This window comes from Callithrix jacchus, chromosome 2 (genome assembly GCF_049354715.1).
Source record: "Callithrix jacchus isolate 240 chromosome 2, calJac240_pri, whole genome shotgun sequence".
Taxonomy (NCBI): Eukaryota; Metazoa; Chordata; class Mammalia; order Primates; family Cebidae; genus Callithrix; species Callithrix jacchus.
The window spans coordinates 26,582,531-26,597,672 of NC_133503.1; the positions used below are offsets into that span (position 1 = coordinate 26,582,531).

The following is a 15,142-nucleotide window of genomic DNA, read 5'->3' on the forward strand; positions in this document are numbered from 1 at the left end:
ACAGTTAATGGTATAGGAGGTGACCAAGCAAGACCTTATTGTGGAAGTGATATTTGAGCTTTGACCTGGATGAAAATGGCAGGAATTGGGTGTTGGGGATGAAGAAAATCAGTTTGCTAAACCCATTGACTAATGCAAATACTTCTTAGAAATTGTTGAATTTCATGAGTTTTTGAATGAAAGAAGGGTGAGCTTGAGAAGTACTAACTTAGGAATTTTAGGATAATCATCATGTGAGCCAATAGACAGGGGTTGGTGGGAACAGTTTTGACCCATCAGGTAAGAATACCAGTGAGGTGTGAAGCCCTTCCCTTGGGTTACTAGCTGCATACATATCCATCTACATACAAAATACACATCAAATAGAAGGGATCTGGTCCATGAGTAATTTCTCAGCCAGCATTTGACATATCCCACAGGAGAGGTTTTTGACCTTTCAGAAAGATCTGGGTGGGTGCAATGACATTAACACAATGGACAAAAAGGATAATTTTTAAAAAAATGTAACCAAGAGGTATAGTTAAAAATTTACCCAGTATAATTGATCAGTTTTATCCACATAAGTTGTTAAAATACCATACAAACTTTTTTGGGAGTTGCCTGACAAAATATCCAGTCTCACACTGTGGGAAGTTGGGGAAGTAGAATTAATCTCAATTCTTCTGCCATATTTATCATCTTTGTTATCGCTTCAAAATGCATGGCTTCCTATTATTCGGGTCTATTTTTATGAGTTGCAGAAATTCACTTTGGATGTGTGCGTGGATGTCATGTTCTTAAGCACATGCAAATAAAAGTCGGTAAGGACATGTGTTGTGAACAGAGAGGGGAACTGAAGAAGATTCCTTTTAAGAGAATTTTCATTTGGTTCCTTGGCAGAAAAACAATAAAAAACTAGATATTTGAGGGTACCTGTATGCTATAATAGTGTGGTAGATAACAGTGACAGATGAAATACCCACCTACACACATAGTACACATCTAATAGGAGGTATCTGGTCCATTGGTAATTCCTCAGCCTGCATTTTACCTAGCCCTTGGGAGAGGTTTTAAACACCTGTCAGAAAGATCAAAGGAAATGCTGTTTCTGGAAGTAGATGGTGAGGAAGCTGACTGAATTCTGGCTTTTGAGAAGAGCATCTTCAGGGAGCGAAATACACTGGAGCACCTGAGGTTCCTCATAACTGTTCTCCATAACTGCTCTTCACATTAGGCCTCAGTCTGCCCATCTGTGAAACCCATCTGTGAAATGCATTTAGTGAAAATGCTTGACATATTGTTGTGTCAAGAAAAACAACTAAAAAAAAGACATTTATCAGTTACGTAGTATTTCTAGGGATTGGTAATCCATTCTTATGGTTCTGTGCAGGTTGGGTTCTGTTTTTCATTTACGTGTTTCATGGGAAAATGGTGTGTGTGTGTGTGTGTGTGTGTGTGTGTGTGTGTATGCATGCACGTTGCTTGCTCAAGAGAAGTAAAAGGATAAATAAATTTTTCCGTTATAGTACAAAGAATTTTCAGGAAAGTTAGTAGTTAACTTGCATACTTTCAAAAGACTATGGTTTAGAGCAATGCTGTCTCTCAGAACTTTCTGAGATCTGAGAAATGCTAACTGCATTATTCAACATGGTAGCCGCTGGCCATGTGTGGCTATGAAGCTCATGGAATGTAGCTGGCATGAATGAGGAAGTGAATTTAACTTAATTGAGTTTTAATTTAAAATTAGCCACATGTGGCTGGTGGCTACCATTTTGGGTAGAGCAGGTTTAAAGGGATGTTGAAAAATCCTTCCTTCCTTCCTTCCTCCCTCCCTCCCTCCCTCCCTCCCTCCCTCTCTCTCTCTCTTTCTTTTCTTCTTCTTCTTCTTCTTCTTTTTTTTTTTTTGTTAGAAGGCCAGCTGACTTTTTATTGCTTTGGGAGCAGGGGGCTCAGGAGCTCTTGGTGGGGCAGGTCCACTTCTCTTCACCATCGCAGGCTTCTGGCTGCGCAAGATGGCACTGACCCTGCGGACAGCTGCCATGCGCTGGTCGGGCCGGTACTTGTTCTTGCATATTATGTGTCTGATGCTGCTGAGCGTGGTGCGAGCATTTTTGCTAATGGTGGTCTGCACATAGGAGGTGGCAGGCTTCCACTGGCCAGATCACCGCTTCATGACCACTATGACACCTTTGCCGTCAGCTGGCAGCTCCACGCCCACAGTCTTGCGGTGAATCAGCCCGTTGTAGCGGAAAGAGTTGCGGGCCTTCAAATTATTGGGCTCGGTGCTGTAGGTCCGCTTGTTCTCCTTGATCAAGCTGGAGCAGTTCCACACGACCATCCATTGCAGATGCACAGACATGGTGGCGGCTCCTCTCGCGGTGGCGACCTGTGGTGGAAAGAGTGAAAAATACTTTTTTAAAAAGGTCAATATCTAGTTATACAGTCTACACGTTAGGTTATTATAGTCTTAGAATCTGATTGTTAGTATATTTTTATTATTTTCATGCCTGAATTACATTCTCAAATGTAATCAATGTATGCCACAGTGCTCGTATTTACGGGTGCTCATGTCTTCTCCTTCATTGTATTGTAGTATTTGCAGTGTTATCTGCCTCTCCTTTAAGATGGCACATTGGCCACCTTAATGCTGTAGCATCGTGAGTTTCTTCCTTATTCTCTCCTCGGTCTTTTCATCTTCTTTCCTGTGTCCTGCAATATATGGATATTCACTACAACTCACACGTACTCTTTTGGATTCAGCACAAAGCTCTGACTCACGTGTTCTGTGAGAAAATATGTCTATTTCTGATCTTCCAGTGGTCTATCTTAGCATCTCACATTTTCTTCTTGAAATTTCCTATTTGATGCTTAAAAATCTAGGTTTAAAATTAAAATCTAACTCATGATTTCTCTCGCCAAATTAACTCCTCACAGTATTGTTGAAAAGGTACTGTTTTATTTTCTATTATCTAAACCTGAAGGCTTGGACGTCATTGACTTTTCACACTTCTTTGTACTCCCTCTCAACTCAGTCAATACATCCTAGCTGTTCTTCCTCCCCCCCCCCAATGGACACTCCATGAATTTGTATCTCCTCCTTGTGCAAGGGCTATGCTAATCTCTGATTTATTCTAATTTTAGTATATGTGCTGCCAAAATGAGAACAATTCTTTCTTTTTAATAAGTATTAGGTTATAATTTGTTTCCTTTTCCTCTGTCCATACCCAGGCTTAGATCTTCTTTTGTTGACATGCATTATTTTTAGTCCCAAAATCGGTGTTATTATCTTCAATCTCAATTGGGGTTGTACTACCTACTTCAATTCTCTTTCATCCGAATGTCCTGCATGCAGCTTATCCTTCAGGCACATTGGATTACTCATTCTTGCTGATTCAGTCTTGCTTTTCCAACCATGTGCTTTTGCTTAAAACAGCTAGTTCTGACAAAATTGAGTTGCCTTAGTTGTATATGCAAATCCTACATGCCAAGTCTTTAAGGTTTATTCTAATATGTATACATTATTCATCAACTACTTAGTGAGTGTATGCTCTATGCAGCCATTGAACTGGGCACTAAAGACAAAATGGGAACATGATCTCTGCTTTCAAGGAATTGACATTTTAGTGGGAGAATCTGACAAGTAAATAGGAAGTTATGATAGAGTGTAATAAACTTTCATTTCATCATCATCTGGAAATCATCTTAATCCATGTTGGCTCCTCAGAACTAAGATTACTCTTAATTACACTTAATTATATTACTAATTTTTATCTGTTTCTCTATCATTGATACATTTTAATTTGTTAATCTTATTTAGTTGATTAGACTATAAACTCCTTAAGGGCAGAAAGTGAATTTTGTACAGCTGAATATATCCCATGGCCTCTAGCCAACAATATTTTATATAAAAAGTACATATTCAATATCCAGCAATTTATAAGAGAACCATTTTTTAACCCTTGGGAATCTTGCCTATACACTGCATAATAATTTATCTGCCCGTATAAAATAGAAGAATATAGTGAGAGAAAGTTTTGTTTGTCCATATTTAGTTTATATTGAATGCCACATATTTTTTTTTCCAGTTCTGCTGTTGAGCCCATCCACTGGGCTTTTTTTTTCATAGGATTTTGGGGAACAGGTGGTGGTTGGTTACATGAATAAGTTCTTTAGTGGTGATTTCTGAGAATTTGGTGCACCCATCACTTGAGCAGTGTACGCTATACCCAATGTGTATTCTTTTAGTCCTTACCCCCTCCCACCCTTTCCCCTGAGTCCCCAAAGTTCGTTGTATCATTCATGTGTCTTTCTGTCTTCATAGCTTAGCTCCCACTTATGAGTGAGAACATGCAATGTTTGGTTTTCCATTCCTGAGTTACTTCACTTAGAATCATGGTCTCCAGTTCCATCCAGGTTGCTGCAAATGCTATCACTTTGTTCTTTTTTATTGCTGAGTAGTATTCGATGGTCTCTCTCTCTCTCTCTCTCTCTCTCTCTATATATATATATATATATATATATATATATATATATATACTCTCTAATGACCAGTGATGATGAGCATTTTTTCATATCTTTGTTGGCCTCATGTATGTCTTCTTTTGTAAAGTGTCTGTTCATATCCTTTGCCCATTTTTAAATAATATACATATATATATAGACATATATATAGATATATATTTCTCTCTTCTACATATCTATATCTATATATGTATAGATATATATTTCTCTCCTCTATCTCTATCTATATCTATATCTATATATATAGAGAGAGGGGAGCATCACACACTGAGGTTTTTTTGGGGGACTAGGGGAGGGAGCATCACACACACAGGTCTGTTGGGGGCACTAGGGGAGGGACAGTAAGGGTAGGGAGTTGGGTCTCTCTCTGAGAGAGACCATATAAATATATATATATATATAAAATGTGGTATATAGACCACGTTTTCTTTATTTACTCGTTGATTGATGGATATTAGAGCTGGTTCCCTATTTTTGCAATTGCCAATTGTGCTGCTATAAACGTGTGTTCAAGTGTCTTTTTCATATGACTTCTTTTTCTCTAGATAGATAACCAGGAGTGAGAGAGATCAAATGGTAGATCTAGTTTTAGTTCTTTTTTTAAATTGCATTTTAGGTTTTGGGGTACATGTGCAGAACATGCAAGATAGTTGCATAGGTACACACATGGCAGTGTGTTTTGCTGCCTTCCTCCCCTTCACACACATTTAGCATTTCTCCACAGGCTATCCCTCCCCAGCTCCCCCCATGGCTGTCCCAATAGACCCCAGTGTGTAGTACTCCCTTCCCTGTGTCCATGTGTTCTCATTTTTCATCACCCGCCTATGAGTGAGAATATGTGGTATTTCATTTTCTGTTCTTGTGTCAGTTTGCTGAGAATGATGTTCTCCAGTTTCATCCATGTCCCTAGAAACGACATGAACTCATCATTTTTTATTGCTGCATAATATTCCATGGTGTATATGTGCAACATTTTCCCAGTCCAGTCTACCATTGATGGGCATTTGGGTTGATTCCAGGTCTTTGCTATTGTAAACAGTGCTGCAATGAACATTCGTGTGCATGTGTCCTTATAGTAGAACGATTTATAGTTCTTTGGCTATATACCCAATAGTGGGATTGCTGAGTCAAATGGAATTTCTATTTCTAAGGCCTTGAGGAATCGCCACACTGTCTTCCACAATGGTTGAACTAATTTACACTCCCACCAACAGTGTAAAAGTGTTTCTATTTCTCCACATCCTCTCCAGCATCTGTTGTCTCCAGATTTTTAAATGATCGTCATTCTAACTGGCGTGAGATGGTATCTCAATGTGGTTTTGATTTGCATCTCTCTAATGACCAATGATGATGAGCACTTTTTCATATGTTTTTTGGTTGCATGTCTTCTTTTGAGAAGTGTTTGTTCATATCCCTAGCCCACTTCTGGATGGGGTTGTTTTTTTTCTTGTAAATTTGTTTAAGATCTTTGTAAATTCTGGATATTAGTGCTTTGTTAGATGGGTAGATTAAAAAAACTTTTTTCCATTGTGTTGATTGCTGGTTCTCTATATTGATAGTTTTTTTTTTTTTTTTTTTTTTACTGTGTGGAAGCTCTTAAGTTTAATTAGATCCCATTTGTCTATTTTGGAGCTTTTGTTGCCATTGCTTTTGGTGTTTTAGTCATGAAGTCCTTGCCTATGCCCATGTCCTGAATGGTTTTGTCTGGGTTTTCTTCTAGGGTTTTTATGGTGTTAGGTCTTATGTTTAAGTCTTTAATCCATCTGGAGTAAATTTTAGTATAAGGTATCAGGAAGGGGTCAATTTCTGCTTTCTGTACATGGCTAGCCAGTTTTCCCAACACCATTTATTAAACAGAAAATCCTTTCCTCATTGCTTGTTTTTGTCAGGCTTGTCAAAGAACAGATGGTTGTAGATGTGTGGCGTTGCCTCCGAGGCCTCTGTTCTGTTCCATTGGTCTATATCTCTGTTTTGGTAGCAGTACCATGATGTTTTGATTACTGTAGCCTTGTAGTATAGTTTGAAATCAGATAGCAAGATGCCTCCAACTTTGTTCTTTTTGTTTAGAATTGACTTGGCTATGTGGGCTCTTTTTTGGTTCCATATGAAGTTTAAGGTGGTTTTTCCCAGTTCCGTGAAGAAGGTCATTGGTAGCTTGATGGGGATAGTTTTGAATCTATAAATTACTTTGGTCAGTATGCCTATTTTCATGATATTGATTCTTCCTAACCATGAGCATGGAATGTTTTTCCATCTGTTTGTGTCCTCTCTTCTTTTCTTGAGCAGTGGTTTGTAGTTCTCCTTGAAGAGTTCCTTTATATCCTTTGTTAGTTGTATTCCTAGGTATTTTATTCTCTTTGTAGCAATTGTGAATGGCAGTTCATTCTTGATTTGGCTGTCTTTAAGTCTGTTACTGGTGTATAGGAATGCTTGTGATTTTTATACATTGATTTGTATCCTCAGACTTTGCTGAAGTTGCTTCTCAGTTTCAGGAGAATTTGTGCTGATATAATGGGGTCTTCTAAATACACAGTCGTATCATCTGCAAATAGAGACAGTGTGACTTCCTCCTTTCCTAACTAAGTATCCTTTATTTCTATTTCTTGCCTGATTGCTCTGGCAAGAACTTCCGATACTATATTGAATACAAGTGGTGAGAGAGGGCATCCTTGTCTAGTGCCAGATTTCAAAGGGAATGCTTCTAGTTTTTGCCCATTCAGTATGATATTGGCTGTGGGTTTGTGGTAAATAGCTTTTATTATTTTGAGATACGTTCTGTCGATACCTAGTTTATTGATAGTTTTTAGCATAATAGGCTGTTTAATTTTGTCGAAGAACTTCTCTGCATCTATTGAGAGAATAATGTGGATTTTGTCTTTGGTTCTGTTTATGTGGTGGATTACATTTACAGACTTCGTATGTTGAACCAGCCTTGCATCCATGGTATGAAGCCTACTTTATCGTGATGGATAAGCTTCTTGATGTGTTGTTGCAGTCGGTTTGCCAGTATTTTATGGAAGATTTTTGCATCTATGTTCATCATGGATATTGGCCTGAAGTTTTCTTTTCTTGTTGAGTCTTTGCTGGGTTTTGGTATCAGGATGATGCTGGTCTCATAAAGTGATTTGGGAAGGATTCCGTCTTTTTGGTTTGTTTGGAATAGTTTCAGAAAGAGTGGTACCAGCTCCTCTTTTTATGTGTGGTGGAATTCAGCTGTGAACCCATCTGGACATGGGCATTTTTGTTTAGTAGGCTATTAATTGCTGCCTCAACTTCAGCCCTTGTTATTGGTCTATTTGGGGTTTCAACTTCTTCCTGGTTTAGGCTTGGGAGGGTGTAAGTGTCCAGGAATTTATCCATTTCTTCCAGGCTTACTGGTTTATGTGCATAGAGTTCTTTGTAGTAATCTCTGATGATGGTTTGTATTTCTGTGGAATCTGTGGTGATATCCCCTTTATCAATTTGTATTGCATCTGTTTGATTCTTATCTCTTTCCTTTTTATTAATCTGGCTAGTGGTCTGTCTATTTTGTTGATTGTTTCAAAAAGCCAGCTCCTGGATTTATTGATTTTTTTGAAGGGTTTTTTTGTCTCTCTTTCAGTTCTGCTTTGATCTTCGTTAGTTCTTGTCTTCTGCTAGCTTTTGAGTGTTTTTGATCTTACTCTTCTCACTCTTTCAATTTTGACTATAGGTTGTCAATTTTAGATATTTTCTTGCTTCTCATGTGGGCATTTACTGCTACAAATTTTTCTCCAGATTCTGCTTTAAATGTGTCCCGGAAATTCTGATATGTTGTGCCTTCATTCTCATTGGTTTTGGAGAACATCTCTATTTATGCCTTCATTTCATTATTTATCCAGACAACATTCAAGAGCTAGTTGTTCAGTTTTCATGAAGTTTTGTGGTTCTGAGTTAGTTTCTGAATGCTGAGTTCTAATTTGATTGCACTGTGGTCTGAGAGACTGTTTGTTATGATTTCCATTCTTTTGCATTTGCTGAGGAGTGATTTACTTCCAATTATGTGGTCAATTTTAGAGTAGGTGTGATCTGGTGCTGACGAATGTATATTCTGTGGATTTGGGGTGGAGAGTTCTGTAAATGTATATTAGGTTTGCTAGGTCCAGGTCCTAGTTCAAGTCCTGGATATCTTTGTTAATTTTCTGTCTCATTGATCTGTCTAATATTGACAGTGGAATGTTAAAGTCTCCGACTATTATTGTGTGGAAGTCTAAGTCTCTTTGTAGGTCATTAAGAACTTGCTTTATGTATCTGGATGCTCCTGTATTGGGTGTGCATGTATTTAGGATCATCAGCTCTTCTTGTTGCATTGATCCTTTTTTGTCTCTTTTGATCTTTGTTGGTTTAAAGTCTATTTTATCAGAGACTAGGATTGCAACTCCTGCTTTTTTTTCCTCTCCATTTGCTTCATAAATTTTCCTCCATCCCTTTACTTTGAGCCTATGTATACCCTTGCATGTGAGATGGGTGTCCTGGATACAGCACACTGATGGGTTTTGTCTTTTTCTCCTAGGTATTTTATTCTCTTTGTAGCAGTTGTGAATGGGAGTTCACTCATGATTTGAGTCTGTCAATTACTAGTGTGTAGGAATGCTTGTGATTTTTGCACAATGATTTTGTATTTTGAGACTTTGCTGAAGTTGCATAAGAAGATTTTTGGGCTGAGACGATGGGGTCTTCTAAATCTACAATCATATCATCTGCAAATAGAGGCAATTTGACTTCCTCTTTTTTAATTGAATACCTATATTTCTTTGTCTTGCCTGATTGCCCTGGCCAGAACTTCCAATACTGTGTTGAATAAAAGTGGTGAGAGAGGGCACCCTTTTCTAGTGCCAGTTTTCAAAGGGAATGTTTCCAGTTTTTGCCCAATCAGTATGATATTGGCTGTGGGTTTGTCATAAATATCTCTTATTATTTTTAGATACATTCCATTGATACCCAGTTTATTAAGAGTTTTTAGCATAAAGGGCTGTTAAATTTTGTTGAAGGCCTTCTCTTCATCTATTGAGATAATTGTGGTTTTTCCTTTGGTTCTATTGATGTGATGGAGTACATTTATAGATTTGCGGATGTTGAACCAGCTTTGCTTTCCAGGGATGAAGCTGACTTCAACGTGATTAATAAGCTTTTTGACATGCTGTTGGGTTGAGTTTGCCAGTATTTTATTGAATATTTTTGCATCAATTTTTATTTTATTATTCTTTTCTTTCCTTATGTTTCACTTCAGTTAGATTTTAATGATATGTGTCAATTTCAATATTTTCTTCTGTAACATGCTTTCTGCCGTTAACTTATAATATTTATTTAAATATTCTTGCTTGTATTCTAACATCCATGTCAATTTTGGTTTAGCTTTTGTATATCTGGTAATTTTTAATAAAATGGCAGACATGAATTTTATCTTACTAGGGGCTGGATATTTTTGTATTTCTACAAATGTTATTAATTTTTCTTTCTGGGATGTAATGAAATTATTAGAAAACAGGTTGGTCCTTTGTGCCTTTCTTTTTTTTTATTATTTATTTATTTATTTTTTATTGGATTTTAGGTTTTGGGGTACATGAGCAGAGCATGCAAGACAGTTGCGTAGGTACGCACATGGCAGTGTGCTATGCTTTGCTTCTCCCCTTCACCCACATTTGGCATTTCTCCCCAGGCTATCCCTCCCACCTCCCCCTCCCACTGGCCCTCCCCTTTTCCCCCCAATAGACCCCAGGGTTTAGTATTCCCCTTTCTGTGTCCATGTGTTCTCATTTTTCATCACCCACCTATGAGTGAGAATATGCGGTGTTTCATTTTCTGTTCTTGTGTCAGTTTGCTGAGGATGACGTTCTCCAGATTCATCCATGTCCCTACAAACGACACAAACTCATCATTTCTGACTGCTGCATAATATTCCATGGTGTATATGTGCCACATTTTTCCAATCCAGTCTATTATCAATGGGCATTTGGGTTGATTCCAGGTCTTTGCTATTGTAAACAGTGCTGCAATGAACATTCGTCTACATGTGTCCTTATAGTAGAACGATTTATAGTCTTTTGGATATATACCCAGTAATGGGATTGCTGGGTCAAATGGAATTTCTATTTCTAAGGCCTTGAGGAATCACCACACTGTCTTCCACAATGGTTGGACTAATTTACACTCCCACCAACAGTGTAAAAGTGTTCCTTTTTCTCCACATCCTCTCCAGCATCTGTTGTCTCCAGATTTTTTAGTGATTGCCATTCTAACTGGCGTTAGATGGTATCTCAATGTGGTTTTGATTTGCATCTCTCTGATGACCAGTGATGATGAGCATTTTTTCATATGATTGTTGGCCTCATATATGTCTTCTTTCGTAAAGTGTCTGTTCATATCCTTTGCCCACTTTTGAATGGGCTTGTTTGTTTTTTTCCTGTAAATCTGTTTGAGTTCTTTGTAAATTCTGGATATCAGCCCTCTGTCAGATGGGTAAACTGCAAAAATTTTTTCCCATTCTGTTGGTTGCCGATTCACTCTAGTGACGGTTTCTTTTACCGTGCAGAAGCTGTGGAGTTTCATTAGGTCCCATTTGTCTATTTTGGCTTTTGTTGCCAATGCTTTTGGTGTTTTGTTCATGAAGTCCTTGCCTACTCCTATGTCCTGGATAGTTTTGCCTAGATTTCCTTCTAGGGTTTTTATCGTGCCAGGTCTTATGTTTAAGTCTTTAATCCATCTGGAGTTAATTTTAGTGTAAGGTGTCAGGAAGGGGTCCAGTTTCTGCTTTCTGCACATGGCAAGCCAGTTTTCCCAACACCATTTGTTAAACAGGGAATCCTTTCCCCCTTGCTTGTTTTTGTCAGGTTTATCAAAGATTGTATAGTTGTAGATATATTGTGTTGCCTCCCGTGTCTCTGTTTTGTTCCATTGGTCGATATCTCTGTTTTGGTACCAGTACCATGCTGTTTTGATTACTGTAGCCTTGTAGTATAGTTTGAAATCCGGTAGTGTGATGCCCCCCGCCGTGTTCTTTTTGCTTAGAATTGACTTGGCTATGCGGGCTCTCTTTTGGTTCCATATGAAGTTCATGGTGGATTTTTCCAGTTCTGTGAAGAAAGTCAATGGTAGCTTGATGGGGATAGCGTTGATTCTGTAAATTACTTTGGGCAGTATAGCCATTTTCACAATATTGATTCTTCCTAACCATGAACATGGAATGTTTCTCCATCTGTTTGTGTCCTCTCTGATTTTGTTGAGCAGTGGTTTGTAGTTCTCCTTGAAGAGGTCCCTTACGTTCCTTGTGAGTTGTATTCCAAGGTATTTTATTCTTTTTGTAGCAATTGTGAATGGCAGTTCGTTCTTGATTTGGCTTTCTTTAAGTCTGTTATTGGTGTAGACGAATGCTTGTGATTTTTGCACATTGATTTTATATCCTGAGACTTTGCTGAAGTTGCTTATCTGTTTCAGGAGTTTTTGGGCTGAGGTGATGGGGTCTTATAGGTATACTATCATGTCGTCTGCAAATAGAGACAATTTGGCTTCCACCTTTCCTATTTGAATACCCTTTATTTCTTTTTCTTGCCTGATTTCTCTGGCTAGAACTTCCAGTACTATACTGAATAGGAGTGGTGAAAGAGGGCATCCTTGTCTAGTGCCGGATTTCAAAGGGAATGCTTCCAGTTTTTGCCCATTCAGTATGATATTGGCTGTTGGTTTGTCATAAATAGCTTTTATTACTTTGAGATACGTTCCATCGATACCGAGTTTATTGAGGGTTTTTAGCATAAAGGGCTGTTGAATTTTGTCAAATGCCTTCTCTGCATCAATTGAGATAATCATGTGGTTTTTGTTTTTGGTTCTGTTTATGTGGTGAATTACGTTGATAGACTTGCGTATGTTGAACCAGCCTTGCATCCCTGGGATGAATCCTACTTGATCATGATGAATAAGTTTTTTGATTTGCTCTTGCAATTGGCTTGCCAATATTTTATTGAAGATTTTTGCATCTATGTTCATCATGGATATTGGCCTGAAGTTTTCTTTTCTCGTTGGGTCTCTGCCGGGTTTTGGTATCAGGATGATGTTGGTCTCATAAAATGATTTGGGAAGGCTTCCCTCTTTTTGGATTGTTTGAAATAGTTTTAGAAGGAATGGTACCAGCTCCTCTCTGTGTGTCTGGTAGAATTCGGCTGTGAATCCGTCTGGACCTGGGCTTTTTTTGAGTGGTAGGCTCTTAATTGCTGCCTCGACTTCTGACCTTGTTATTGGTCTATTCATAGTTTCAGCTTCCTCCTGGTTTAGGCTTGGGAGGACATAGGTGTCCAGAAATTTATCCATTTCTTCCAGGTTTACTAGTTTATGTGCATAGAGTTGTTTGTAATATTCTCTGATGATGGTTTGAATTTCTGTGGAGTCTGTGGTGATTTCCCCTTTATCATTTTTTATTGCATCTATTTGGTTGTTCTCTCTTTTCTTTTTAATCAATCTGGCTAGTGGTCTGTCTATTTTGTCGATCTTTTCAAAAAACCAGCTCTTGGATTTATTGATTTTTTGAAGGGTTTTTTTGCATCTCAATCTCCTTCAGTTCAGCTCTGATCTTAGTTATTTCTTGTCTTCTGCTGAGTTTTGAGTTTTTTTGATCTTGCTCCTCTAGCTCTTTCACTTTTGATGATAGGGTGTCAATTTTGGATCTCTCCATTCTCCTCATATGGGCACTTATTGCTATATACTTTCCTCTAGAGACTGCTTTAAATGTGTCCCAGAGGTTCTGGCATGTTGTGTCTTCGTTCTCATTGGTTTCGAAGAACTTCTTTATTTCTGTCCTCATTTCATTGTTTACCCAGTCAACATTCAAGAGCCAGTTGTTCAGTTTCCATGAAGCTGTGCGGTTCTGGGTTGGTTTCTGTATTCTGAGTTCTAACTTGATTGCACTATGGTCTGAGAGGCTGTTTGTTATGATTTTAGTTGTTTTGCATTTGTTGAGCAGTGCTTTACTTCCAATTATGTGGTCAGTTTTAGAGTAGGTGTGATGTGGTGCTGAGAAGAATGTGTATTCTGTGGATTTGGGGTGGAGAGTTCTGTAAATGTCTATCAGGTTTGCTTGCTCCAGGTCTGAGTTCAAGCCCTGGATATCCTTGTTGATTTTCTGTCTGGTTGATCTGTCTAATATTGACAGTGGAGTGTTAAAGTCTCCCACTATTATTGTGTGGGAGTCTAATTCTCTTTGTAAGTCATTAAGAACTTGCCTTATGTATCTGGGTGCTCCTGCATTGGGTCCATATATGTTCAGGATCGTTAGCTCTTGTTTTATTGATCCTTTTACCATTATGTAATGGCCTTCTTTGTCTCTTTTGATCTTTGTGGCTTTAAAATCTATTTTATCAGAGATGAGAATTGCAACTCCTGCTTTTTTTTGCTCTCCATTTGCTTGGTAAATCTTCCTCCATCCCTTTATTTTGAGCCTTTGTGTATCCTTGCATGTGAGATGGGTTTCCTGGATACAGCACACTGATGGGTTTCGGATTTTTATCCAATTTGCCAGTCTGTGTCTTTTGATTGGTGCATTTAGTCCATTTACATTTAGGGTTAATATTGTTATGTGTGAATTTGATACTGCCATTTTGATGCTAAGTGGCTGTTTTGCCTGTTAGTTGTTGTAGATTCTTCATTATGTTGATGCTCTTTAGCATTTATTGTCATTTTGGAATGGCTGGTATTGGTTGTTCCTTTCTATGTGTAGTGCCTCTTTTAGGAGCTCTTGTAAAGCAGGCCTGGTGGTGACAAAAATCTCTGAGTACTTGCTTGTTCGGAAAGGATTTTATTTTTCTTTCACTTCTGAAGCTCAGTTTGGCTGGATATGAAATTCTGGGTTGAAAGTTCTTTTCTTTAAGAATGTTGAATATTGGCCCCCACTCTCTTCTGGCTTGTAGTGTTTCTGCCAAGAGATCTGCTGTGAGTCTGATGGGCTTCCCTTTGTGGGTGACCCGACCTTTCTCTCTGGCTGCCTTTAGTATTTTCTCCTTTATTTCAACCTTGTTAAATCTGATGATTATGTGCCTTGGGGTTGCTCTTCTTGCGGAATATCTTTGTGGTGTTCTCTGTATTTCCTGTATTTGAGTGTTGGCCTGTCTTGCTAGGTGGGGGAAATTTTCCTGGAGGATGTCCTGAAGAGTATTTTCCAGCTTGGATTCATTCTCTTCGTCCCCTTCTGGTACACCTATCAAACGTAGGTTAGGTCTTTTCACATAGTCCCACATTTCTTGGAGACTTTGTTCATTCCTTTTTGCGCTTTTTTCTCTAATCTTGGTTTCTCGTTTTATTTCATTGAGTTGGTCTTCGACTTCAGATATTCTTTCTTCTGCTTGGTCAATTCAGCTATTGAAACTTGTGCATGCTTCGCGAAGTTCTCGTATTGTGTTTTTCAGCTCCTTTAGTTCATTCATATTCCTCTCTAAGTTATCCATTCTTGTTATCATTTCCTCATATCTTTTTTCAAGTTCCTTAGTTTCTTTGCATTGATTTAATACATGTTCTTTTAGCTCACAAAAGTTTCTCATTATCCACCTTCTGAAGTCTAATTCCGTCATTTCGTCACAGTCATTCTCCGTCCAGCTTTGTTCCCTTGATGGTGAGGAGTTTTGGTCTTTTCTAGAAGGCG

The 15,142-nt window shown here is 38.3% G+C and overlaps 1 long non-coding RNA gene and 2 pseudogenes across 14 annotated transcripts in view; 1 reads left to right on the plus strand and 2 right to left on the minus strand.

Annotated features, from left to right (window-relative positions):
* The window catches only part of LOC144580716 (uncharacterized), a 611,731-nt gene that overhangs the window by 81,334 nt on the left and 515,255 nt on the right, over positions 1-15,142 (plus strand). The window lies entirely within an intron of this gene.
* Positions 2,063-2,338, minus strand: LOC100409800 (large ribosomal subunit protein eL28 pseudogene; annotated as a pseudogene).
* On the minus strand, positions 3,047-3,144 carry LOC118151900 (U6 spliceosomal RNA; annotated as a pseudogene).